Source organism: Corvus kubaryi, unplaced genomic scaffold (assembly GCF_017639235.1).
Source record: "Corvus kubaryi isolate FWS band 111438036 unplaced genomic scaffold, C.kubaryi_AGA036_p1.0 split1-37374, whole genome shotgun sequence".
NCBI classification, from domain to species: Eukaryota; Metazoa; Chordata; class Aves; order Passeriformes; family Corvidae; genus Corvus; species Corvus kubaryi.
The window spans coordinates 1,847,367-1,872,572 of NW_024582079.1; the positions used below are offsets into that span (position 1 = coordinate 1,847,367).

Here is a 25,206-nt window from a genome sequence, read left to right on the forward strand (position 1 = left end):
GCTAAATATTTGCTAGGAAAAGGCCAGCCCAAATTAATTCCTCCTGGAGTGGAGGAAAATGGAGTTTGCAAGGCTTATTCTGTCTCAGGAGTTAATATTGTAGTAATTAGGCAGAGCCGAGTTGTTACCTGCACAGAGACGTGGTGTTGCTGCCACAGACGCAGCATTCCCTTGGGAGGCTGTCAGGGAACATGGGTGTGTGTGTCAGTGAACCTGGAGGTGAGGACTCAGACAGAGAGGGGAGATTATACAATAATTTAAATGAAAATATTTGCTTCTTACTCTGCTTAAGCAGAAGAACTCCAAAGCAGTGCCCTGGCTGGGAGGCAAATGTCACCCACGGAGTCTCACAAAAGAGTCAGGATCCAGGTAATTGCGTACTCAGAACTGTTCCCAAGTTATCCAACATGCAAAGTAGAAACAAGACATGTTCCTCCTGAAACACTGAGTCTCCAGAGTGCTCCAGGGTAGAGGATGGGTTGTATTTATTGCCCTGTGCAGAGTTTTTGTGTGTTCTCATATGTAGAGCTTTGTCCGTGACAACTGCTGGCATCTGGCTCCCTTTCAGTGCTCCCCTGTGGGACTCCTGCTTGTGCTCCATGCATCACATCTCTGCCTCACTGATTCTGCACTGATCCAGAGGCACAGCCTCCCTGGCAAGGGTTTTCCTGTCTCCTCACCATGCTTTCTGGAGAGGAAGGAAGGGAGTGGAAGGGAACACCAAGATAAGATGGTGAGCATTTCACTGCTCCGTGCCTCAGCACCCCTAGCAATAAAGATATGTAAAATTTTCTCCTCCAACAAACTTTGGGGTTCAATTTGTGACTGTTCATAAGGGCAGAAGCTGCTATAGAAATGGATTGTTTCCAGTGTTCAGTTAATTAGTAGCGTTAAGAATTATCACAGCTCTGAGCTGGGTTTTGCTACATATGCGTGTCTGTCCCTCATTTCCTGCAGCAATTTGTTTTTCCTGTGAATAAAACGTTTACAGGCACCTTAAGCACTGTTCCCTTACCACCAGTGTTTTTGTTTAGGATACAAAACAGATTGGGGTGACAATTTTTACTGGCTTCTAGAAAGCCTCATTAGAGTTGAGCATCTTAGGAGTACAAGTTCTTCTCCAGGAAGCTTGTACCTGGACAATGCACCCTGTCACGGGACAAATAATTAAATTCAGCAAGCTTGGGTGAAATATACAATCAAAATGAAGGTGATTTCTTCTTTATGTAGCTTTTCTGCCTTCCCTTACCCAACACCTGCTCATTGCTGTCGTACTGAGCCCCTGCCTGGCTCTTTTTGCTCTCCTACCACTGGTCCAGAGCATCGCTCTTGGTTCCCAGGAGGGCTTGAGGCTCAGGAGAAACTGCTGTGCTGGGAGAGTTGTTCATGTCATTGCCAAAGCCAACCCTCTGATGCCTCTTTGTAGGGGAACTAAAGGTCACAGGGAGCTCTTGGGAAGGGATGAATAGCATGAAGGATTGGCACCTTCACCTGCTGGTTTCTGTGAAGCATTCAACACACAATTATAAAGTGATTCTGACTTCTGAGGGCTTTGCCCTAAAACAGGCTCTGTTCCCATCAGTGGACAAGCCATGGCTGTGTGCAGGGTTCTGGCTGAGGCTGTTTTTTGGAAGGCTGAGTGGTTTCAAGACATGGTGTGGGGGAGCTTCTACTCCCTTTCCTTTGCACTGTGACTTTCATGCATTCACACGGACAACTCTGTTCTCTAACCAGCTTTTCCCAAAATTGGAAATGAGCTAGAGGGGAAATTAAAACCATCAGCTTACCCTCAAATGCTCTGTGAATATGACACCTTTTTTTTAATAAAAGCTCTTCTGGATGTAACGAACAATAATCTATCTTTCTCCAGGCTGTTGACTTTCCTACAAAGAGCAATGCAAAACAGTGTCCTTCATGCAGCAATTGCAGAGGCTGTTAAACACCACCTCCTGGGAGGACCTTGTTCTCATCTAAGCACGATGCTTTTCTGACTAATTTAAATTTATCCTTATTCAGCCTTGTTGCTGTCAGAGCTGCTCCTCAAAATAGAACTTTTCCATAGGTGAAAGTCTCTAAATGCTGAATTGGAAAGAGGCAGACTTATGCCAGATTTTTAAAGTTACCTGTTTAAAATTCCACTTAAAAAATTAATATAGGTTAGTTTTAAGATGATATTTTTATATGGAGTGGCTTTTAGGCAAGGAATTTCTTTTTTGCTTATGTTGTTCCTCCTCCTTCCATATCACCCTGTGCAAGCATCCTTTGGAATCCAGTGTGGCTGGACAACATTAACTTTGCTTTGTGGATATCTTCAGAGCTGAGGTCACGGTAGCCTCTCTGTGAGGGATCTAAAAGTAATTTTTGATGTTTAACGTGATTAATTTTCTTCTTTTCAATATTTTTGTAAAGGATGGTTTCACAGTTTTCTGATATTTTCTTTGTAGAGATCTTTCCTTTGATTTGTTCTCTGTATTAAAAACCACGAGGTTTTGCAGCAAGGCTGCCTTGGTTTGATTCTAAACATTTCTCTGCTTCTATTGACACTGAAGTCAATAGAAAGATTCAGTGTTACAAAGAGATGTTATTTTCCTTGTACAACAACAATGGCAACATGAGAAAATTCTGGAGTCCCTTCTGAGCCCTCCTTGAGCCCAGGGCACAGTGGCTATCCCAGCCCTGTCCTTCCAGTTTGCTGGCACTTTCCAGATGTTGCTCAGCTTCCCTCATGGGTGACACCATCTGCAGATGCTGGGGAGCTGAGTGTGAAGTCAAGGGAAAAGAACACAACTTGACTCAGTTATTTTCCTTCCTGGAAAAAGGGAGGAGTGTGGAAGACAGAAAAAGCAGTGATAGCTGCAAGGCTGAGTGGTTTTCCAAAGGATTCTGTGAGACATCAGCTGCTCTGAGAAAGCAGAAGCTGAGAACAATTCTGCTGTAAAACCGACTTATTTCTGATCACTACCATGAAAAATTGTGATGGGCTGTGATAAAAATTGTCGTGTTGATTTCTTGGCAAGCTTGGCTAGTCATGCACTGCTGTCTGTCGAGTCTCTGTTGGCTTTAGAATTTTTGCATCATCCTTCCTGTGTTAATAAATGAACTGTAACATCCATAAAACTTTTCTGAAACAAATCTGGGATTAGCCTAGTTCAGGGAGCATCTGGATCAGTGGTGCTGTGCCCTGTGCAGTGAGAAGATGCCAGGAGCTGTCTTTGTGATGCACTGGATGTTCAAGGCAGTGGTGGAGTCACCATCCTTGGAGGTGTTTAAAAGACATGTAGATGTGATGTTTAGGGAGATGTTTCAGTGGTGGACTTGGCAATGCTGGGTTAACAGTTGGACTTCATGATATTAAAGGTCTTTTCCTACCTGAACAATTCTATGATTCTAAATTGGTGTTCTGGGCTTGGTTTAAAACCCTGACTAAGCTTAATATATGTGTCCAGTTCCTATCGGCTGCGTGGTTATTTAAATGAAAATGTTCTCCTCTTGCTTTCCAGGCCCTCTACTTCTCTTCTGCTCCTCTGCCGTCTACCAAGGTGCAAAATTTGCAAGATTATCTACTGCCTCCAATCCCAGCCTTCTCTCATCCATGGGATGCTCCCCAGTCCTGTCTGGTAAGTCTTTTCACATTCAAATACTTCTTAAAAAAGTCATAATACTTCTGAAAGTAGATAAGTAGATCCTAGGGAAATCCACTTTGGGATTGGTAAAGCAAAATGTATTTCATACATTCAACATTTTCTTCATTGAATTGAAGGGAAAGAAGTAAAATAAAAGAATTTTTAGCTTCTTGTCTCTAAAGTTTGAAACAAGCTGAGATGCCTAACTTCAGTGTGGACTAAAGCTCTAAAGAACTTGATAAAAAACATTAGGGACATGACTTGGTTTGTGTGAAAGGCCAAGGAGAACGTGCCATTTGCTTGCAAATCACCTCAGCTGTCCTGGCAAAGCTGCAGTGGTCACTGCCCTGCCACAGTACCTGGAGGATCTTGGGGGGGCCGTGCTGGCTGAAATGCTGTTCCTCCCCTACCTTAAGTTTTCCATAAGGATCACCCAGCAAAGAGAACACAGGCTTTGGACTGGAGACAATTTCTTTTTAGAGTTGGATGGGCAAATACTGGGTTGCTACACAAGGAGAGTGTGATGTGCTTGTTTTCTGAGGTCTGTGTTTGCTTCCAGCGTGTTCCCTGTATGTGTGATACTGAAAGCTATAGAAACCTGCTAGTGTGAATTCTCTGGGCAGCTGCTATAACTGTCCTAACTTCATAGAAACTTCTCTCAGATGTACCAAACTGTCAGCACTAAAGAACACTCTGGGCCAGCTCTTAGAGGGTTGTCTTGGTTTGAAAGACAGGTGTCCGCTAAGGAAGGCAGAAGCCTCCCTTGGAATGGCAGATGCAACCCCCTTCCCTCCGAGTTATTATAATTTTGAAATCAAGGGGGCTTTTAGGCAAAGATGTGGGAAATAGGAATAACAGTTCTTTACTATTATATATCTATCTGTGCATAACCAGTCAAACAAACAGCAATAACTATGGCAGTGACAGCAAACAATCACAAACCCAGTCCCAGCCTTCTCGGCTGTCGGGCCCTTTCCCCTCGGGTGCAGTTCCGCTCGCAGCCGGCAGGGGCGCTGGCGGCTCCCGGTGAGCAGGGCAGGTGCGATGGTTCCCCCGCGGCTGCAGGGGGCGCTCCGGAGCGAGCTCGGGGAGCACGCGGCACTGGTGCCCCGGGATCCCGGGAAGGGATGGAACAAAGGCTTCACAAACCCCTGGGCAGCCGATCCCAGTGTCCGGCCGGACCCTCGGGAACAGCAGGCTGGAACGGTGGGCTGGAATGGCAGGGATGAGCACAAATCCTGGGTGGCAGACGAGATGTATCCAAACGGGGACCCCCCCCAGAGGTCTGGGCAGGCAGGGCGAGCACGGCTACAACGCAGCGAAGGCTCCAAGCGGTGGCGGGGCAGGGCGGCCACAGCCCGGCTCCGACTGGGGCAGGGAAGGCGGGCTGGGGATCCTGGGGCTTCTCCAGTAGAGAGGAAAAGCAGCCAAAGAAAGCCGACTCCTCTCTCCAAGACCAGACCGACTGCCCACACACCCAGGTGAAACAAAAAGAGCAGGCAGCTCTTTTGTTTTTCTTAAGTACTTAGTCATTTGTTCCCCCTAGCAACATGTATGGGGGAAAATTCCTTTAACAGAAAAAAACCAAACAAAAAAACCAAACAGGAGAGCTCCTAAAACCCCAATAAGGGTCCAGCAATTTCTTGTGGCTTAGGCGATATCTGAGAAGGTTCTGGTTTTGCCCCGCAGACATCTGAAGATGAGAGTTTTGATTCTCAGCAACATCTGGACCTCTCTTACATCCAGCTGATGTGGGAAACTTATTAACCTTTGCTGAGCAGAGTTTGCTTTTTAAAAAATGGATCAAAAGAACATGTTTTGATACATTAAAAAATGCATGTCATAAAACTGCTGTTTCTGTGCCTGCTGAAGCCAAGAACTGCTCAGGCGTGAGAAAGAGCAAAGAGAAAAAAGCCAATAAAAACTATCCAAGCCTAACAGAAATATTAGGAAAGGAGATGAAAGACAACCACCCGGAATGCCCATGAAACAACTGATTTTAATCCCCTGCTGGTGCTACAAGTTTCCTTAGAAAGGGAATTTATAGATGAAGGACAGATTGCATGGATAAAGTACTTGGTCAGTGCTTGTAACCCTCAGCCTGGGGCCAAAAACTCCTTAAAGGCAAGGAATGACGCTTTTTGTAGATATCAGAAATTCCCCTGTTTCTTGCATGTCCTCTGCAGATCTGATAGTTCTTTAGGGAAGGAGTGTTGGCCTCCAGTCATACAGAAAGGAGGCAGCAAATGTGCACAAGGAGGAAGTGCTATGGACTTAGGAGCTGCTCAGTCTTTGGAAAAGTGGAGCTGAAAGAAATTTATAACTGATTAGAGAGGCTGGGAAAGGTTTGGAAATGGTAGCACCAGGTTCGTACTGCTGAGATAAAGCTTGTAATACAGTGGGCTTGTGAAAACCTCCAGGATTTATCCTTATGCAGCAGCATGAGTTTGGACAGTGGCCAGGATGCCATCTGCAAGTGTCCAACGAAAATCCAAAATACTTTATAGAATAGATATTGCTCTCCCTCCACTCCCCAACAGCAGTTCCAGCCAAGTGGGAATGGAGGACTTTTATAATAAGATTAGTGGGCTATAGGCCGCAAGCAGAGAGCTAACCTTGTCTGCCTCCAAAGCCAGGGGTATAATCTCTAAATTAAATTTACATGATTTATCACATCCAGGAAGATGGGTGAAAAAACCAGAAAAAGTAGAGGAGAAGCAAAGAGATGATGGCCATTGGACTGAAGGGGTTTTGTCTTGTCAGTGGTAAAATGTGTAACTCAAACCACTAAAACGGGATTAGTAGTGGGTCCCCAAACCAAATTGTTCTGAAACACAGAGGTTCTTAATATATTGTTTTGAAAATGCAATATCTCAGGACAGCGACCCATCTGTTGTCAGGAGGAATCAGATGGAAAGTGCATTAAAAGTTGGAATTAGTCTCCACTGGGAGATCTGCACTGAGTCATGGTGATATATGGGATCTGTGCAAAGGAAGGAGAGACAATATTGTCCCCATGATTTATGCATTGCATAGTCACTGCCACTTTCTACAGCATTCCTGTTCTGTTGGCTGCAGACAGCAGCAAAGAGAGGGTCCCCCTGGCTCCTTCGCAGTCTCATTGTGGTGGGGGTTGAGTGGTGAGGCAGCTCTGCTAAGATGGGGGAAATGTGCTTGAAAAAGGAGGAGCTCACACAAAATGCAAAGGCCAACAGAAGCTGGCCCAGGAGAAGAAATAGCAGGTTTGATGCATTTTTTCACTTGATGCCTTAATGTATAGAGTCAAAACATAGAAGGATGGCTTGTTTAAGCATCTCAAGTATGTTCCTTCTTCACAGCCAGCTTTCATGGCATCCAATAAAGTCACTGTACGCATGTAAATCCATGGAGGACTCACAGGGAATTTGGGCTGTGCAAGACCATGCTGCCTTTGGAACAGTGTGGGCCTGCAACCAGTCTCAGTCCATGGGTCAAGGAGAGCTAAAACCATGTTTGTCTACATAGGCAAAATAAGAATTGGACCTGGGACAACTGCAGCTGCTGAGCTTGTGGTGCTCCTAATGAAACCCACTCTGTCTTTCCTTCTGTGATCCCCTACTCCAGCCCTTCCCACTGCTGCTCAGCTGTACAGGCAGTTGGCTTTCATCCAGCCAAGTGCTCTGATTTTAATTTGCTGCGTCTTGAGTAACAGCTACAACTAGGACAGGTATAAAGTCACATCCTGAAAACCTCTCCTACACACCTTGCAAAGGGACTGATTAAAACTTTCTTGTTATCCCTGGGAAATCTGGGTGCTTCCTAAGGAAGAACTGTGAAATCGTTTCCCTTGTTAACTGCTGGGGTCTTCTTGGAAATCCTATCATATTTCATTTTTATTACCTGTTACTAGAACTACCCAGGTGGGATATTGAAGAACACTTGTCAAAAAAATGTAGCATTCTTCTTTTATTAGGAAAAAATGAAATTTACTCATAATCCAATCTCCTTCTGAAATTACTATAGATCCAGGCAAAGAGGAATCGAAGATAATATATTTTCTTCATTTATTGCATTAGCATTCATCAACTTTCCTTGTATTTTTCCATCTTTTTTTCCTTTTTTTGAAATAAAACCCCCAGGTATTTAAAGGCTAGTAAAGACCATTTTGTTTTGTTTTTGCTGAGTTTTGCTGGTTAGCTGAAGCTGGCACATGGCCAGCCTCACATCCACATAGTCTCTGTTAAAACTTGGTGGGGTGCCACTCCAAGGAGACACCTCATTAAATTCATGTTGGCAAATGTTTGTCACCTTCTCAGGAGCTCTGCAGTGATTAAGGTTGGGATTTTCCTCACCTCATCTCTGAGCCAGCTCCTGGAGCCATGCTAACAGGTGCTTTCACAGGTAGCCAGGATTACTTGCCCTCTAAAGTGTCTTTCTCTCTCTCTGTTGTTGAGGTAGCCTGGATGACAGGCCCAGGTTACACACTTCGTGTTTTGATGCTTAAAATAAGATGAATTCCATCCTCCAATTCCTTCAAAACTATTTACTTGATTTTTCTTCCCTGCTGCCTCTGGCAAGAGTATGTTTCAGATCAGTTCTTCCCTGCATGAAGAGATCCTCGCTCAGTTCCTCCAAGGCTTGACCTTTCCCGAGCTTTTGTATTTATGCCACCTGCTTCCCACATTTGACATAGCCCTAAATAGTTTCAATCATCTCATGAATTCTCTTTAGAGTTATGTTTTACCTTGGTCACCTCTGAGTCTCCTCTCTCTCAACAAATACAGGTCATGTTTGCCCAGTGCTTCTGTGTGAGGTGCCAAGCTGCTGAATCAGTCTTGTATTGCCTGAGCTCCTTCCTCACAGCAACATCTTCTGGGCCAAGCTCTTGCTTACTTGGAATGTTTCAGTGAGGGAGAGGAAGGACACGAGGAAATTATTTTTCCTTGGCAGAGGCTCTTGTGCTGGAGGAGCCCTGGTGCAGCTGAATGTCTCTAGAGTTGTGAGGAGGTTGCTGAAGGCAGTACAGTAGCTCCATGAAGGGGGTTTGTGCCAAAATTTATATGCTGGGAAGTTTTGAGAAAAGTGGAATGGATTAATTGCTCTCTGGCTTTGCCTGGGTGGTTTTGGTTTGGTTTTGTTTTTTTTTTTTTTTTTTTTTGGTCATTGTTTGTTGGTTGGGTTTTTTTTCCCCAAAACAAACATTTGGGACCCTCCAGCACACTGGAAAAAAGGTTGGAGGTTTGGTGAGAAGCATCCAGGCCACACATAGATATTTCTCTCTTCTTTAGTTCTTTTCCTATCCAGTTACCCTGAAATTCACTTTCCTATGGTTTGGGTTGTTTCTATAGCTTGGGCACCAAAATACTGTGGAGGGAAAGGCCATAAAAGTAGAGCATGGCTCAGCATTACCCAAATGGAACAGCTGTGATATGTGCTGTAGTTTGGGACTGGTTTTGTGGAAATCACTTATCCAGCACTGTATACTGCACAAAGTGGAGCATCTTGATCGAAATCTCAGTTCACTGCTTGCTGAAATCTAATCCTGTGCCTTCACGTGCTCTCAGGAGCTCTTAGCTTAGGTACACAGCTTGGGACAACAGTGTAAGGAAGGCTGATATGAGAACTGGGTTTTTTGAGGAAAAAGACTGATGAAGAAATGGGAGGGAAGAGAAGCTGTTTAACATTCTGGGCTTGCTCAGATGCATAGAGAGAAATCAATCTTCCCTCTAGTGAGGGATGGGGTGGACCCATCCTGCCCCACTCCTGCTTGTCCTTGCACTGTCCCAGCCTGTTCCTGAGACCATCAGGCTGTGGTTTGCAGTGCATCCCCCTCTTCAGCTCTGTCTCTGCTGCTGGCGCCATCACAGGTTGTGTCTGTCAGAGCTGGCTGATCTTTCACTGAGAAGGGAAAAATATCCACTGTAAACCTCACCCAGAACATCACTGATCTGGAAGAACAGCTCCCAGGAACCAGGCAAGTGAATGATTTATCAAAGGTAGTTTTGACCCTTGCCAGGGTCGTATTAAACACCTTCTTTCTTTCTGCCTGACTGTGCGTAGCCTGGAGAGACTGGGCTCGTTGATATATGTTTTTCCCATCTTATTTGCCATTATCTGAGCCACAGTGAGAGAGTTTCAGTCTTTGCAAATGTGTTGGGCTAAGGTGAGAGGAAAACAAATACAGAAAGGTGGTGTGCTCTGCTGCTGTAGCAGGGGCCAAGTGGTTTCTGACAATTTTAGTGTGAACTATTTATTTGTGAGTCTGATGTGCAGAGTCTGCTGGTCCTTAAGCAGCAATGGTGCTGCATGTAGACAAGTTTTGGTTAATTTCCATAAAAATGAAGATTGTTTTTATTTGGAGGAGGCACTAAGTTCTGTTCTGCAGGGGCAGGAGGGATTCCCCACTCCTTGGAAACTTCACATCAAAAGCTGATGTCTCACACCCCAAGTTCAGTTCACCAAATTTAGATTCCAAAGCATCTCTGTTGCCCTCCAAACAACCTCCCATTTCATTCTGGAGATTGTGACAGGCACCTGCACAGGACTGAGCCCTCAGATTTAAAAGACGTGTGCGTGACACTTGGAACACGGTTTAGTGGTGGCATAGCAGTGCTGGATCAATGGTTGGACTCAATGAACTTGGAGATCTTTCCAACCCAAATGATTCTTTGTGGACTTTCCAGCCTTTTACGCTATGAGTGGGAAGGGGAACCTTGTATTTCTCACCTCAAGAGAGAGGTGTCCCTTGTCCTCTGTTATCAGGGTGACAGCACCCTTTGTACCATAAGGTTTTTAACTTCACAGTGGGGCAGTAAGAAAACACTAGACTTTGTCTAAAGAAAAACCTTCGAATCTGCCAAAAACTTGTGAGACAACAAAACTTGCAAAGTGCCTGGAATGTGTCTGATTTATGACTGCTTTGTGGGCGTAATTTTTTCTGCTCGCTGGTCCTAGGCTTTATTTGCTTTGGGAAAATACCACTGTGAGTGTTTCAGTGTGACATTTACAGTTTCCCTCATGCAAATTGGCCCAGCAGCAGCCCAGGGACAGCAGACCATGAACTTATAAGGGCTGGCAGGGAGAGTGTACAGGGAGGTCAATAAGGGGGTGTGATTTCTCCTCCCTGCAGAAAGGGAGCTGGATCAGTGGCTGTGGAAGGATGCTCTGGAGACCTGATGCAGAATTGTTTGTGTTTCGTTTCAGCTGCCCTTTTTCCCAGCTAAATCAAACTGGTATTTTGGGGCTGCACTGCTTAGTTTCAAGCCTCAAGGCATTTTTCTTTCTGAATGATGCTATTTAGTTTATTGTTTTTTTTGTCTGTGTGGTTATTTTTAAGAAAAGCGGTGAGGATATATATTGTTCCTGTCTTCTGCTTCCCCAGACCCTTACACAAATTTGTAAATCCTCTGATCCAGTTTTTTTTTTTTTGAAAGAGGAGAGGAAGAGAAAACACACTTTGGAGCAGAATTTGAAGGTCTATCTAGAAACAAAACATTTTGGATGAAGGGAAAATCAAGTTCTATAATTGGAATTGATTTTTAAGGTTCACCACGAAGTTTGCACTGCAGTGGAGACTTGAGAGTAGGGAAAAAAGATGCACAATAAGCATGATGAGACAGTGGTATCAGGCACTGTAGAACCTGGTGGTGCAGTGTAAGGTGAGATACTGCAATTCTCTGAAGAGGTGGAGGTGCGAGCTCTAACAGCTTGGAGTAAGGTGCACTATGCAGCAAGAGCTGGCACTGCTTTAGTGTTTGGCTGGATACAGCACTGATTTATCTCAGGAAGGAGTTTCATGCAGCAGGGCACTGTAGGGAGACGGTTGCTTGTGATTTACTCATTGTGCCAAACTCGCTTTGAGTTTTATTTTTAAAAACCCTGTGTAGTCTCTTTTTCCTGCCTCCCTCTCCCGCACTAAGCAGCGCTAAATGCTGCTTGCCACTGAGGACATTTAAACTAATTTTTCCAAAGTGCTGATGAAGCAGGGCACACTTTTATTGCTGTCATAACACCGCTCAAGCTCGCTTCCTTGATCGCGTTTGTAAAACACCGACCTTAATAAGTTCGCACCCCAAGGAGCGGCTGGTGCGGGCACAGCCCCTGAGTGACAGCCCATCTGCTGCGTGTCCTGCAGGCCAAAATGACTTCATTACCAGGCAGCATGGAGGGGAGAGCAGGGGCTGGCAGGAGAGCTCAGCTTTGCTGTACCTACCGCTATGCTCCTGCCCCGTTTGATCCCGCGGTGCATGCCAAGGTAATTGGCAGGTTCTGGTGCTCCTGCTGGGTGACTCTTTCATTGCCCAGCACGGCTCCTGCCAGTGGGGAAACGTGCTCTTTGCACGTCAGCACATTTGCACGCTGCTGTAGGACCCAGGTGCCCGCAGAGTGAGGCAGCAAGGGGAGGAGAGGGGCAGGGCAGGCCGAAGTACACAGGCAACTGAAGCCCATCTTTGCCTGCCTAGGAAGCGTTAAAAAACCCTTTCAACTAGATGCCCTCAGTAGCACAACAAGAAAAATCTGGAAGTCTGGGGACCCCGCTCCCAACCCAGTAATAACATCCTGTGAGTCTATCTCTGATGCATGTCAAGCTGTGCCAGGGGAGGTTCAGGTTGAACATCAGGAAGAATTTCATCACTGGAAGGGTGGTTAAGCATTGGAATGAGTTGTCCAAAGAGGTGGTAGAGTCACCATCCCTGGAACTGTTCAAGAAATGACTGGATGTGGCACTGAGTGTTACGGTTTAGTGGCATGGTAGGGTTTGGATAAAGGTTGGATTCAGTGATCTTGGAAGTCTTTTTCATCCTTAATGATTCCATGTAGAGCAACATCCATGTGTGACTGCACACACATCCTGGCACTGTGCAGTCCAGGGCTGGGGACAGCCAGCTGACTCTCACCCAAAGCAGTGCAAATCAGGACTGTCTGCGTGTCCCTTCTGAAGAGGAGGCAATTCTGTAGTCAGGCTCGAGTCCGTAGTATGTAGTGCGCTGTCACAGGCAAGAGACATCTCTTCCCTTAGCTGAAAAGAGCTTGAGCCAAGTTCTCTTTGATCTCCTGATCAAATCTGCAAATTTGCCTCAGCTCCAGCCTGGGGCACTTGCAAGTCAAAGCCAGCCTGCAGCTCAGTTACTGTCCCCTGGGTCTGACCTGCAGGTACGACGGCACTTCTGACTTCTTTGGCTCTCCTGAAAATACACAGTCCGTCCAACCCCAAGCTCATCTCTTTCTCCCTCTTCCACCCTGCATATCTCTCACCCTCTCAGTCCTGCCACTGCATCTACTCCAGTCAAAAAGCTCCTCTGGAAGCAGCAATCCCTCTGAGCAGGCTCTGGAGTGGTTCCTCTCGGCGGCTGCGGCCTCCCTGTGCACATCCACAGTGGCAGCTCAGTCCCCACAGCCAGAGGCCCTACTATTTCAGTCCTGGCCTTGGTCTGGGGAGACTCTGGTGGCAGATTGTGTTGTGATTCAGTAAAAATGATAAAAGGTTGGGTGTTCACAGAGCTGTACATGCTTACAGCTGACTTAACAGTAGCTAATTAATTTTCCCACTGTTGTGATTCACTGGGGCAGCATTTTGTCCAACTGTGGCTAAAACCCTCTCCAAAGCTTTGTCCTGTCAAAGAAACTGACACAGGATGATAGCAGACCCTTGTGTTCTCACCCCCTGCTCACCCCCTCTTTGCTTCTTCCTGTTCCTTGGCCTATTTTTTGGGTCCAGATGAATATGGAAGTGGCCCCTAAATGAAAAGAATAGACTACTAAGTCTTGCTGGCGTTTTTATGTGAATTATCTCCTGCCTTATGTTCTGCTTCTCCCTCTCAGTGTTTCTTGGTTAGGATGTTGTGCCTTCAAGTCATGTCTTGATGAGAATCAGACTGGGCACTGAGTCCTGTAGGGGAATCAGATGTTGAGGGTAGCGATTGAAGCTTTTTGGCAATTTGCTTTCAAATGTCTTGGCAACAGGAACAATTTAGAGCTAATGAAATAGATGAAGAGGAAAGAGGAGGTCATCTCTCAGGCTGGAAAAGGCAGCTTGTGTCATTTGCTCAACACTGGCTTTAAGACAACCCAGCTGTCCCAGAGAAGAAAATGTTGTGGGTTTCTTGTCCCTCTTTCTCTTTGATGTAGGCACTCACTTTGTCTGCAAGAAGGGTTGAGGCATATCTGGGCTGAGTGGGGCTCTGCTGGGGCTGAATAAGTGAGGAAATAAAAGAAAATCTTGATGGCACAGACCATGTTTCTTTGCCATTTAAAGGAGCTCATGACAGTAAAAACTGTTTGCAGAGTCATTGCAATATTTGTATAGGTGTGAGCAAACCCTGGCCTTTGTCTGGAGGAGAGGGAACTGTGGATCACATCTCTGAACTTCCTCCATCCTCCCCAGATCCCATGGTGTCAACCTTATTGGCTAAGGAAGCACAGAATTGATATTCTGGACTTGTCAATATTCTTGTCCAGCATTTTTTATCCTGCTCTCTCTCATTGCTCTCTCCACTGCAGTTGTTTTATTTTTGCTTCTCTTGATTTCCACCTCTACTCCTTTGTGACATGACCTTTCCACATCTTTAAGTTCATGGTCCTCATTCTGTGTGTTTGATACAATTTTAAGTAGTTTTGTAGTTTCTTTTCCTTCCTCAGTCCCTCTGGAAGAGATATCACTCGGTCAGGTCATAATTTCTTTTCCTTCTATAGATTCCAGCTCCACTTCTCCACCCTGCTGTTGTAACTAAGGTCCCTCAGTCCCAGAACAACTCCCTGCATCCCTGTCACAAGCTCTGCATGCCTTTGTAGTGATCATTTGTTAGGCTGCTGTCAGCAGCTAAATGCATGTTCTGATATTCTCCCTGTCTCTGTGTTGTTGCTGAAGCTCTGTTGGTGAATTCAGCCTCGTGTCCTGGATGTCTGAGCAAGGTGATTGGGGACTTTCTCATCCCTGTCTCTAAGCCCAGGGAAGTGGCTTGGTGAGAAATGGAGATGTTTTCTCCAGTGTCAATGCCATGATCGTGCTGCCATGTGGGATATTGCTTTGGGAGGAGGCAAGAGCCATGGTGGGTGCTGATTTATTGTATTTTGGTTTGTGCCCTTTGCCTCTTCTCCTGACTCTGGGCACCACTGAGGAGAGTTTGGCCCTGCCATCTGTATTTCCTCCCTCAGGTATCAATACACATTGATAAAGTCTCCCTGAGGGTTCTCTTCTCCAGAGAACAACCCCAGCTCCCCCAGCCTTCCCTTGTACATGAAGTGCCCTTCTCCCTTAGACATTTTCCTGGCCCTTTGCTGGACACCCTCCAATACATCCATGTTTCTTTTGTTCTGGGGAGCCCAGTACCGGACACAGGACTCCACATGTGTCTCACCAGTGCTGAGTGACCACATCTGCCTTGATCTGCTGGCACTGCCCTGCTGGCACAGCCTGTGGTGCTGCTGACTGCCTTGCCATGGGGGCACATTGCTGGCTCACATTCAGCTCGTCCACCAGGACAGCAAGGTGCACTGCATGCTTCAGTGTCTTTCCATTTAATTTGTGTCATTAGTGTTTCTTCTGGCTGCTGGAGCCATTTCTGTTTGCATTAGAGTGTTCCAGTTTTCACTGAGTATTATCAGATAGCAATTTGATGTGAAATGGGCAAAAGCTGATTGGAGGGCCAAGGCAATTCTCTCCCTCATCATCTTCCAGAATAAGCACTGCTGTTGTAAGCTCCAAAAACACCTGTGAATGAAAGAATGTTCTTAAATTCTTGGATGACTTCCAGCATCTATCTGTGGGGAGGATAATCTTTCTGTGAAGAAAGGATGGAAGCCTGTGTGTATACAAAAGTGACATTAAACTGAGCTACCCTTCCACTCACATTTGGTAATAATCTATTGCGTATGTTTCAGAGGCTTAAAGGCCCACTGTGAATTTCTTCCTGGGAAAAGGAGCCTTGCACAAGGTGGTTCTCTAGGCCCTAGAGACGAGCAAGTCTTCCTCAAATATTGTGAATCATTGATGGGTATTTGTTCCAAGCTTTAATCACTCCTGTCATACCAGCCTCATTTTTACCCAGGTGACTGTTCCTTGTGGCAGGAGGGTGAGACAGTGGCACTTTCACATCAGAATGGAGATGTCTCAGCACAGCTGGGAATCCCCAGGGCTTACTTGGGAGTGATTCAGATCCTCTGAACAGTGATAGGATAGTAGGAGAATTTGCTTCTGAAACAACAAAAAGGGCTTTCCAAGGTCCTTCAGAGAGCTTTCTGTTGATTCAGACTTCCACATTGAACATGGCAATCATTTCCCTGAGCAAAATTTCAGAGAATTGCAGCCTCTTCAGCAATCCCTTCTCTATCCTGTTGTCTTTGATAACAGGCTGTTCAGCAGACATGGAAGAAACTGCCCAACCTTTTTCCTCTGCTTGTGGCAATCCTCAGGCATTCCCCCATTCCCACATTCCCCTCTCCCAGCACCATCAGAAAAAGCCTGTGTTGCTCTCCAATGAAAAAAAAATTCCACCCAGCAAGTGAGAAGTTTCTTTGCTGTGGAGGGTCAGCAGCAGGTGGATTACACCCTGAAAATCCCCTGCCAGTTCTTGGAAAATAGGATTTAGATGTTTGTATAAAGGCAACTTTTATTAAGCAAACTGCTATCCAGTTGGCTCCCTGGAGTGCTCAGCTACATGAATTTAGGAAGCTTTTAGCCAGGAAATTGGAGGGACATGGTTATCTGTCACAGGCTTAAAAACCCTGCCACTACCCCCAGGGGTGATGCTTCTATACAGATGCAGGGAAAAATCCATATGTACTTCAAACAATGAGGAGGGGAGCATGACTACCAGGTGATAATATCTCCATTTAAAATCAGGAGAGTCCTTAATTTATCATGAGGTGTTTTTGGGTGGTCAGCTAAGAGAACCTGAGGCCTGTAAACACCACAACTTCCTGTATTTACCCATATGATGGTTTTGTTTGATGTGATTGCTTTCCGAAATATTGACAGTAAAGTGCTGCTGGTAGGTTTAGGAAGGAATTGAGCAAAAGCCTTGTTTCTGAGGGTGGAAGTGAGGAAGGTATGGCCATTACTTGGAGGAACACTGTACATGTGCATGCATGTGTACTGCATATTTTAGAAGAAGCACTCGTGGCTGAGGTGCACATCTCTGCTCAGGAGGACCTTATGAACACAACCTTTGGGCTTAGTCTGAACTGATCATATTCCTCAGGGAAATGAAAAAGCCTGAAGGTTGTCATCTTCTGCCAGCTGCTAATAGCTCCAGGGGCCTCGCCTGAAGACCTGAAAACTGTGCTATGGCACACATGACACCTTTCATGGGATCATGTTCACCTGTGCTAACATGATTATGGCATTAAGAGCTTCCACACTGTCATAAATGCAATCAGAGATGCTCTTTTATTGTTTTATTTCTCTAATGGAGTTGGGAGATGTTTGCACCGAGTAGTAGTTGATATGGTCCTGAAAAGCTTGAATGTCAGGGACGAAGTCAAGAGAGAACTGAGACTTCTCCAGAATTGGAGTCTGGGTCCAGACAAAGATCATCTGAGCTCAGGGAGATAAATTCTAGTTGCAGGGGAAAAAATGGGCCCTTGTTTTTAACTAAACTTTTTTTTTCCCCTCATGTGGCATTTGGGCCTTTCTGTCCTTGTCCAGAGATGTCCTCTGGAGAGATGGGTGACGTGCCTGCTTCGCTGCACAGCATGTGGGGCTGGTGAGGACTGGCAGACAGCACTGAGGCCACAGCAGCATTGCAGTCACCTCCCTCCTGATTAATGGGAGCAGACAGGGACCAAATGGGTCATAAATGTGCCCCTGAGCTGCAGGGGTGGTGCACCCTGTGATGGACCCTGGAGGGCTTGTCCAGACATCATCTGGAGGGGGGAGCCTGCTGGACGGCTGACGTGGGGTCAGGGAACGACTTAGACAGACAAAGTTGTCTCAGAAATGCCTTTGGGTCTCACAGCTCAGACACAGCCAGTGACACCTCTGTCTGCTCTCATCCCTGTGGAGGGACAAGGCTCAGTAGAGCCACCTGGACACAGCCTGAGTGTATTTCTGTGTGCTGTGCCAGACGCAGCCATGCTGGACACTGCCCTTGCCGGACCCTGCCTTGCTGGACCCTGCCTTGCCCGACACTGCTGTGCGGCTCCCCACAGCTCCCTCAGGCCATTGCTGCTTGCAAACAGTAATTGCACATTATCCTCTCCCTGCAGAGGGGCAGCCAGGCTGGATATTGCCTTAGTGTACAGAGAAGATGGGTAGAAGGTGATTTTTGAGCTAATGAGACCTTCCAAAAACAAAGCTTTCTTTGCAAAGGTAATACTCTCCCGTTCTTCCTTTTCCCCTCCCTGTCTCCCAGCGCTCCCTTCTTCCCATTCCAGGTGCTTCTGCTTCTGGAAAGACATTTATCATTTCTCCATCTCTAACGGTAGATTTTTTCCCCCTCTCTTGCTCTCTCATTTTATCTTGCCCAAGGGGTCTGTGCTACCTTTTATTAGCTGACACTTCACTTCTGCAGATGGAAATGACACTAATGGAATGTGGCTGAGGCTTTATTACAGAAATGCTATTCGCCCTGCACAAGCAAACTTCCAAATAATCCCGCAGGAAAGAAATAAACCTTGAAGACAGCTGCAGGAGCTGCAGATGAAAAAGAAGACAGGAGAAGGGACTGATGTATTAAGAAAGGAAAAAGAAATAGGGAAGGGAAATAAACAGGCCAGGGCATATTCTTTTGTGTCCAAAAAGAAAGCAAAGGTAGTTTAACTGAGAATCAGCTGCGTTTTATGTCCAGGTTGCTGGCAGAGGTTTCTAGGTGAGAAGATGGGACATTGACAGCCCTCTGCCTGGCTGTCACTCCTGTCATTGCCCCAGCTTCTTGCCTAAAAGCTGTGCAGGTAAAATAATTGCTAAGGACGGTGGATGCTGTTCTGGAAGCTTTGGTTTTGCTGCTGTGAACAAGCAAAGGGTTTTCAAGCCAGAGGGTTGTCTCACCAAACACAGCTGTGCTGACCCAAGCTGCCAGGCCTGGGTCTTTTTGCTTTTCCTGAACATGAAATCCCACCCGTGACACACTGAGAGGTGACATCACTGTGTCCTTGCACTCTGATCCCTTCTCAGCTTTAGTGAGGCCAGACCATCTCTCTGCACCATGAGAAGGAGCTGTTAACGCTTGCAAAGGACCCCTGAGAGCTGTTCATGAATCTTGCCCCTTGGCTGCTGCCAACTTGAAACCCCAGCACATAATGAAAACCAAATGGTTGCACAGATAAAGAGCCAGAAGAGAGAGAACAAACATCTGGGAAGGGAGGAGGGCAGCTGACTGGGAAGACTCAGAGAAGGTGAGAGAAGTGACATTTGCTTAGCAGCAGCCTCTGTGGTTGTTTTTCTGTGTTATTGATGCTTGCTTTTCCCTCCCACTTTTATTTTCATGGTGTGTCTATTACCTCTATGGCTCATTAGGCAACAAGATGCTAATACTGTCTATAAAGCTGCAGGATAGATAACCCCCCTCCTCTGTTCCTCTCTGTGCCTCTTTTTTTCTTTATTAGATATCTATTTTTGCTTTGTTTTGTTTTGTTTCCTCTCCATATCATTTTCCCCTGGCTCCCTTCATTCATAGTGTAGCTCAAAGGAGAATTATTTCAGGAGCTGAAAACTTTCCTTGCTCTCTCCTTCTCCTGCTGTAGGAATTTATTCCTTCTCTTAAACTAGTTAACCATATTAAAAAAAAAACCCAGTTGGTGGCATATTGAGAGATGTTACACTGGGGAATGATTCCAGCAGGAGTAGCCTTTGTATTGACGAGTTTGAATTGGCAGGAAACCCAGGTGGGGGACAGGAGTAAATTAACCCAGACTCAAAGAGGCCACAGAAACAGAAACATTCGTGTTGATCCACACCAGAAAAGGCAACACAAGCAGCCAGTTTGTGGCTGGTTCTCCCTGCTCACTTGTTGGCTCCCAGACTAGCTGGCTTGCTCCTTGCGGAAGGAAGCCACTGCCAAATGGCCGTCTCTTCACTGTGACCCTGGCTCCTTCCAGAGCAGCTACCACCCAGAGGAGGGTTGGCCTGTGGGGACATGTGTGCAGTCACCCCCACACATCCATCATCCGTGTGCCTCTGATGGCAGATGAGAATTTTATTTATAGCACAACCTTTCTTTCTTCCTTCACCAAAGCACTTAAGGGTGTTGTACATCATCATAATAAAACCCATTACAATAAAACATTACCTCTAGAATCTTTGAAAATGAAAGCCAGGCAGAGGAAGCTCAGAGAAAGTGGGAAAAGCAAGGGCAGGAGTAAAGAGTGGGCATTTTATGTGTTTGAGAAAGACCATATTGCAGGTGGAGCCTGGGGATCACACAAAGGTCTTGAGAGTCTTTGCAGAAATGGGGTGAGACAGAAGCAGACAAAGCTTGGACAAAAATCGAGGGGATGGCTGTCGGGGTCCCTTCCCCCCTGCCGTGTGGCCCTGGGAGAGGGGCCCTGAGGGCACAGACACGGGGTTTCCCTGCCCCTGCTCAGCCTCGTTCCCATTGGTTGGTTTGTGTTCCCTGCGTGGGCAGAAGGACCCTTGGTCCCGTGATTGCAGCAGCTCCTCAGCAGATCCCGGCCATGCGGCTGGAGAAATAAACATCTCTCTGAAACATCTAGCAAGAATCAGTCCATATATATTTCTTTTCCATGGGCCTTGTTGTTTGATACATGTGTTGCAGTTTCCCTACTGTAACAAATAGTGGATAACACAAGCAGAATGATCCCCGATCCCTAAGGACAGCAACTGATTTGTGAGTAAACTCTGGATTTCTCTTCTTGTTTTTGTTTTGCTGTTCCATCTCTAAACTATGGAGGAACTGTGGAAAGACTCTTGGCTCTCCAAGCCGCATATGGACATTTATCTTAAACTTGAAAAGATTCTTGAACAACGATTTGTAAATTTTAGCTTAATTCAAGCTCAAAAGGAACTGAAACACTTCCTGCCATGGTTGTTTAAGAACTTTTTCTATGTTTCTTGGCATTTGATTCTTACAAAGACTTTTGGAAGACCGTCTGGACACAGTTAATTTCTGAGTCAAAATATACACCGATGGAAGAATATTTTCGTGAATATTATTTAATTACCAAGACTGTTGAGCAATGTCAGCTGTTTCCTTGCAAAGTTAAAACTGCTTCAGGGACCGTGCGACCCAGGCCACGTGCACCGAGCGCTCTGCGAGCAGCAGCGAGGCAGTTCCCACGTGCGGGCAGAGTGACACGAGCCGCAGTGTCGGCAGCGGAGTGAGGTGTGGCGGGAGCCTGCCTGGCCCCGCACAGCGTGTGGTGGAGCGAGCCCTGTGAGAGGAGCGGCAGTGGAGCGGAGCCGCGCCTACCCGAAACGCGTGCTAGAGCAGGGCGTGGGGGGGTCGTCGCTCAGGGGCCCGGCCGAGACGTGGGTGCGGCACCAGGCAGCCACAGTGCAGCTGAGAGCAGAAGCGGCAGCACGTGTGGAGCTGAGCGGTGCAGCCCAGCCCGGCCCGCATGGCCCCGAATGCGACCCCGGGAAGAGCGCGCAGGCATGAGCAGCCCTGATGGCCCCAGCAGCCCTGGCAGTTCCAACATGGAAGCGAGTGAAGACAAAAGAGAAAGCAAAACCACAGTGAGACAGAAAACAGAAGCCACTCAGAAAAAGGAAAAAATCATCGTAGCTAAGGTTTTAGGAATAGTAAAATGGTATAACAAAATTACGGTTTTATAACAAGATGTGACAACCAGGAAGACATATTCGTTCATAGAACTGCTATAAAAAAGAATAACCCTGAAAAATACATCCCAAGTTTCGGAGATGGAGAAGTAGTAGAGTTCAAAATTGTGCAAGGTAGAAAAGGGTTACAAGCAGCAGAGGTCACCGGGCCTGATGGTGTTTCTGTAAAAGGCAGTATATATGCTAAAAATCGTAGTCATGTTAGACAATATCTCCTTTATAAGCCCCCCCTACAGTCTCCCTTTCCTAATCCCACCTTCCTCTTTTACCCTATATCCTATTACCCCCAGTGTATTCCCAATCCGTTTTTTCACCCATGGTTTCCCTCAAAAAACCATGCTTTTGCCAATTGCTTCCCCAAAAATCCGTTTCCAATGCCGAGTGGGGGATGAAGAGGGGGAGGGAAGAAATTAACTATTGTTGTTTAGAGTTCCAACAGGTACAAATGGAAGAAACCCTCTCCTGCCTCAGTTTCCCCACAAAGCATGCTCAGAGAGTTCTGTCTCCCTTCTGTCAGCCCTAAGATGTTCCACAGAATCTGTTTGGACATTTAAAGACTCAGGAGGGTGGCTTGTTTTGTTTTGAAACTGTTCTTGTTATGTTTATCCAGTTGTTTTCATTCTCCTTTTATTAAAATAAAACGGGTGAGGTGTTGGGGTCCCTCCCCTGCCGTGTAGCCCTGGGAGAGGGGCCCTGAGGGCACAGACACGGGGTTTCCCTGCCCCTGCTCAGCCTCGTTCCCATTGGTTGGTTTGTGTTCCCTGCGCGGGCAGAAGGACCCTTGGTCCCGTGACTGGAACAGTTCCTCGGCAGAGCTCCGGCCATGCGGCTGGAGAAATAACCATCTCTGAAACAGCTATCAAGAATCAGTCCATATATATTTCTTTTCCATGGGCCTTGTTGTCTGATACATTGTGTTGCAGCATCCCCACAGTAACAGATGGCAAAGACTGGTTCACTGGATTGATGTGCTCCAAATCTGGGAACACTTTGGAGGAATGTCTGGTGCTCAGAGTGGGACTACCTCTCCCCAGTTTCCTTCTCACCTTTGCCCAGTAAATTTTTCCTTGTGGGAGGGTCTGTGGTGAATTTGAGGAAGGAGCTGGTATCTTTTTCATGTCCAAGAGCCCACCATGGCATAACTGGCAGCAGATGTGGGCTGTGATGGTGGGAGGTATGAACAGATGGGGACTAGACCTGGCCTGAACTCTCTTTTTCATTTTTTCCTGCTATTTTGTTTCCTACTTTCCCCTTCCTCCTGTTTCTTGAAATCTTTTGTGGATGAAAGCAATCTTTCATTTTCTGTTTATAGAACTATTCTTTGGCGTAGTTTTGGCTCTTTTGCACATCTCCCTTGAGCAGTGTGGTTTTTTGTTTCTTGTTTAGGCTCAAAGTTACATGGGCAGCTTAGTCTGCCTCGTCCTCCTCTCGTGTTCTACCCAGAAGTGTTTATCCCCAAAGCCCAGCACTGTTCTCTTGATCATTTTGGGTAGCCAGAGTCTGGCTGTATATCCACAAGTGGAGTCTGCCCACAGCAGAGGCAGTGCTTGTTCATTGTGCAGTCACGAAGAGACACCAGAGAATGTGCTGACCTTGTGATAATTAATGGATTGTGGGGTAATGGTTCTGTGTGACGCATTAGATGCAGAAACGGGATCCAACACTTCTACATTTAGGATAATTGAAAATCTGAGACATTTATTATTTTGGGCACACTACAGTAACTTTGGTCTTTAAATCTTAAATTAATTATTTCAGACATTTACAGGAAGAAAACAAAGGGCTGGCGAGTAAGGGAGATACAAGCAGTCCATGGACTGGTCATTCCAAGGAAGGGCTTTACTGCTGTGTGCTATTCTCCTGAGAGACCTGGGGAGAACTGGTGCTGGACCAGCAAACCATGGACCTTTCTTAATCATTGTGGTATGCTGGCCAAAGTCTCATCAGTCAGTAAAATGCTTCACAGGACAGCGCCTGAGGAGTAAGTGCATCAAAAAACCACGTGGGTTGAGGAACCAGCCACTGTTCTTTGCTATATCCCAGAGCTGTGACTCCAACAACTGCTCAAAAGTCTCTTTCGAGGTTGTACCTCATGGGCCCTGTGGTGGTGAAGCTGCTGGAGCACAGATGAGAGTTTGCCACAGTTTAAACCTCACTCCGTGACCTGGGCTTGGCCATTTCCCCCTCTGCTCCCTTTTCCCAGAGATCAGAGCCTCTTTTGGGGCGGGTTTGTCCCGCACTGGTGCTGATGGTGATGTTTGGGCTGTTCCTGTTGCAGTGCCAAGAGCAATCCTTGGAGTGGCTGCTGCATCCTGGGTGTGGAGCACCAGCCTGGCTCCTTGAGCACCTTGCAGGGTTTGCTCAGGTGAGCAGAGACAATTTTCTGTGAGAATCACTTTGCCAGTCGAGTGCTCTGGCCTGTAACAACCCATCACTACAGTCTCACCTGTTATTTGAGCATATAGCAGGTGGCACAGTTAAGGGGAGAGATCTGTAATAACAGGCCTAAGTAAAGGGATTGTAACCAGGCTAATAAAATCCATTTCCCTCAGTTGCTCCATTATAGCAGTGCCCCAGACTGAGCTTTTGCTTCACAAAGAAGGAACCACACTCTGCTATTTTAAAACAAGCAGACAAACAACTGCTTGTTTCAGCCTTCTCCTCCCACTCACTTGTGAGTGTGGGAGGGGGTGGCACAGAGCAGTACAAAATTTTTAAAAATGGGGAAATAAAGAAGAGAGTTAGAAAACTTGAAATCCCTGTGAAAGATATTTTTCAGTGCTCTGCTTTCTTCCCTGTCCATAGCTTATTTGTCCTGTGTACTGTCCTGTGTACTGTCCTGCGTACTGTCCCTGTCCATAGCTTCCCTGTCCAGTGCACTCCTGATGAGAATAAATGCAACTTTTCTTTGGTGGGAGAAAAGTCAATGGTGGGAGCAGGGAGAATTCAAGCATCTAAATCTAGGAAATGAAACAGTGTGCCCCACCCAGGAGCCTCATGTGTAGTTGTACTGATCTTGAGAGATGTGTCTTTCTCCTGCAGCAATAGAAGGAGGCAAAGATTATTGCCTGTAACCCCCAAGTGCACAGAGAAGCCCTAGCTGAGTTTCCTGTTTAACTTTTCTTTTGCCTGCCTTTTGTTTTCTCTTTCAATCCTTTCAAGTGTGGTCAAAGGATTGTTTTATTCTCCTCTGGATGGTGTGTTTGATCTCTAATTAGACAGTTTTCTCCTTTCAGCTGCCACAGACCAGGTTACAAATCTCAGATTTGAAATGAGAGTGGTGATAACGGAGGTGGTGCCCTGTCAGAGATTGGGCTCACTGCCTTTCAGGCTGACTGGAAAAGTCAAAGAGAAAATAAATGTAAACAGCAACATTGTGCTGTCCTTGAGAGGCTGAGTGGAGGAAAGAGCCTTGGCCAGGACCATTGGCTCAGTGGGGTGACAAGGAGAAGGTTTGCTCCTGCAGATCCTTCCCCCTTCATTCACATTTCATTCACAGCTTCCGAGTGAGATTCCCAAATGCTTCCTAAACCCAAGATACTCCAGTATTTTGTGGTCAGTATTGCCTCGTACAAGACTGACAGTCACTTCACTCTGCAATGGTAGCCTCTCTTAAATTGATGTTGCTATTCCCAAGGGCCAGTTGTGCTTTCTCTATTCTGAAAAAAACCCTTGCTAAAGTCAGTGCTTGTACCTAAAATTTCCCAGGCGCTTATTAAACGATTCCTGCCAATAATATTTACAGATTTTTTAGCTGCAGCAAAAAGTGCTATTTCCTTCCAGCCATATCTGCCTCTCCCACAGCACATGATAAGGAGTCAAGGACAAATAGACAGATAGTCTGAAGACTGGCTGGATCATTGCATC

At 46.2% G+C, this 25,206-nt stretch overlaps 1 long non-coding RNA gene across 1 annotated transcript in view; it reads left to right on the forward strand.

Annotated features, from left to right (window-relative positions):
• Window positions 1-25,206, forward strand: part of LOC121657839 — a 160,249-nt gene that overhangs the window by 30,041 nt on the left and 105,002 nt on the right. Inside the window, exon 2 of the long non-coding RNA XR_006013727.1 lies at window positions 3,501-3,617. This is a non-coding gene — a long non-coding RNA (uncharacterized LOC121657839). The remainder of the gene's footprint in view (window positions 1-3,500; window positions 3,618-25,206) is intronic.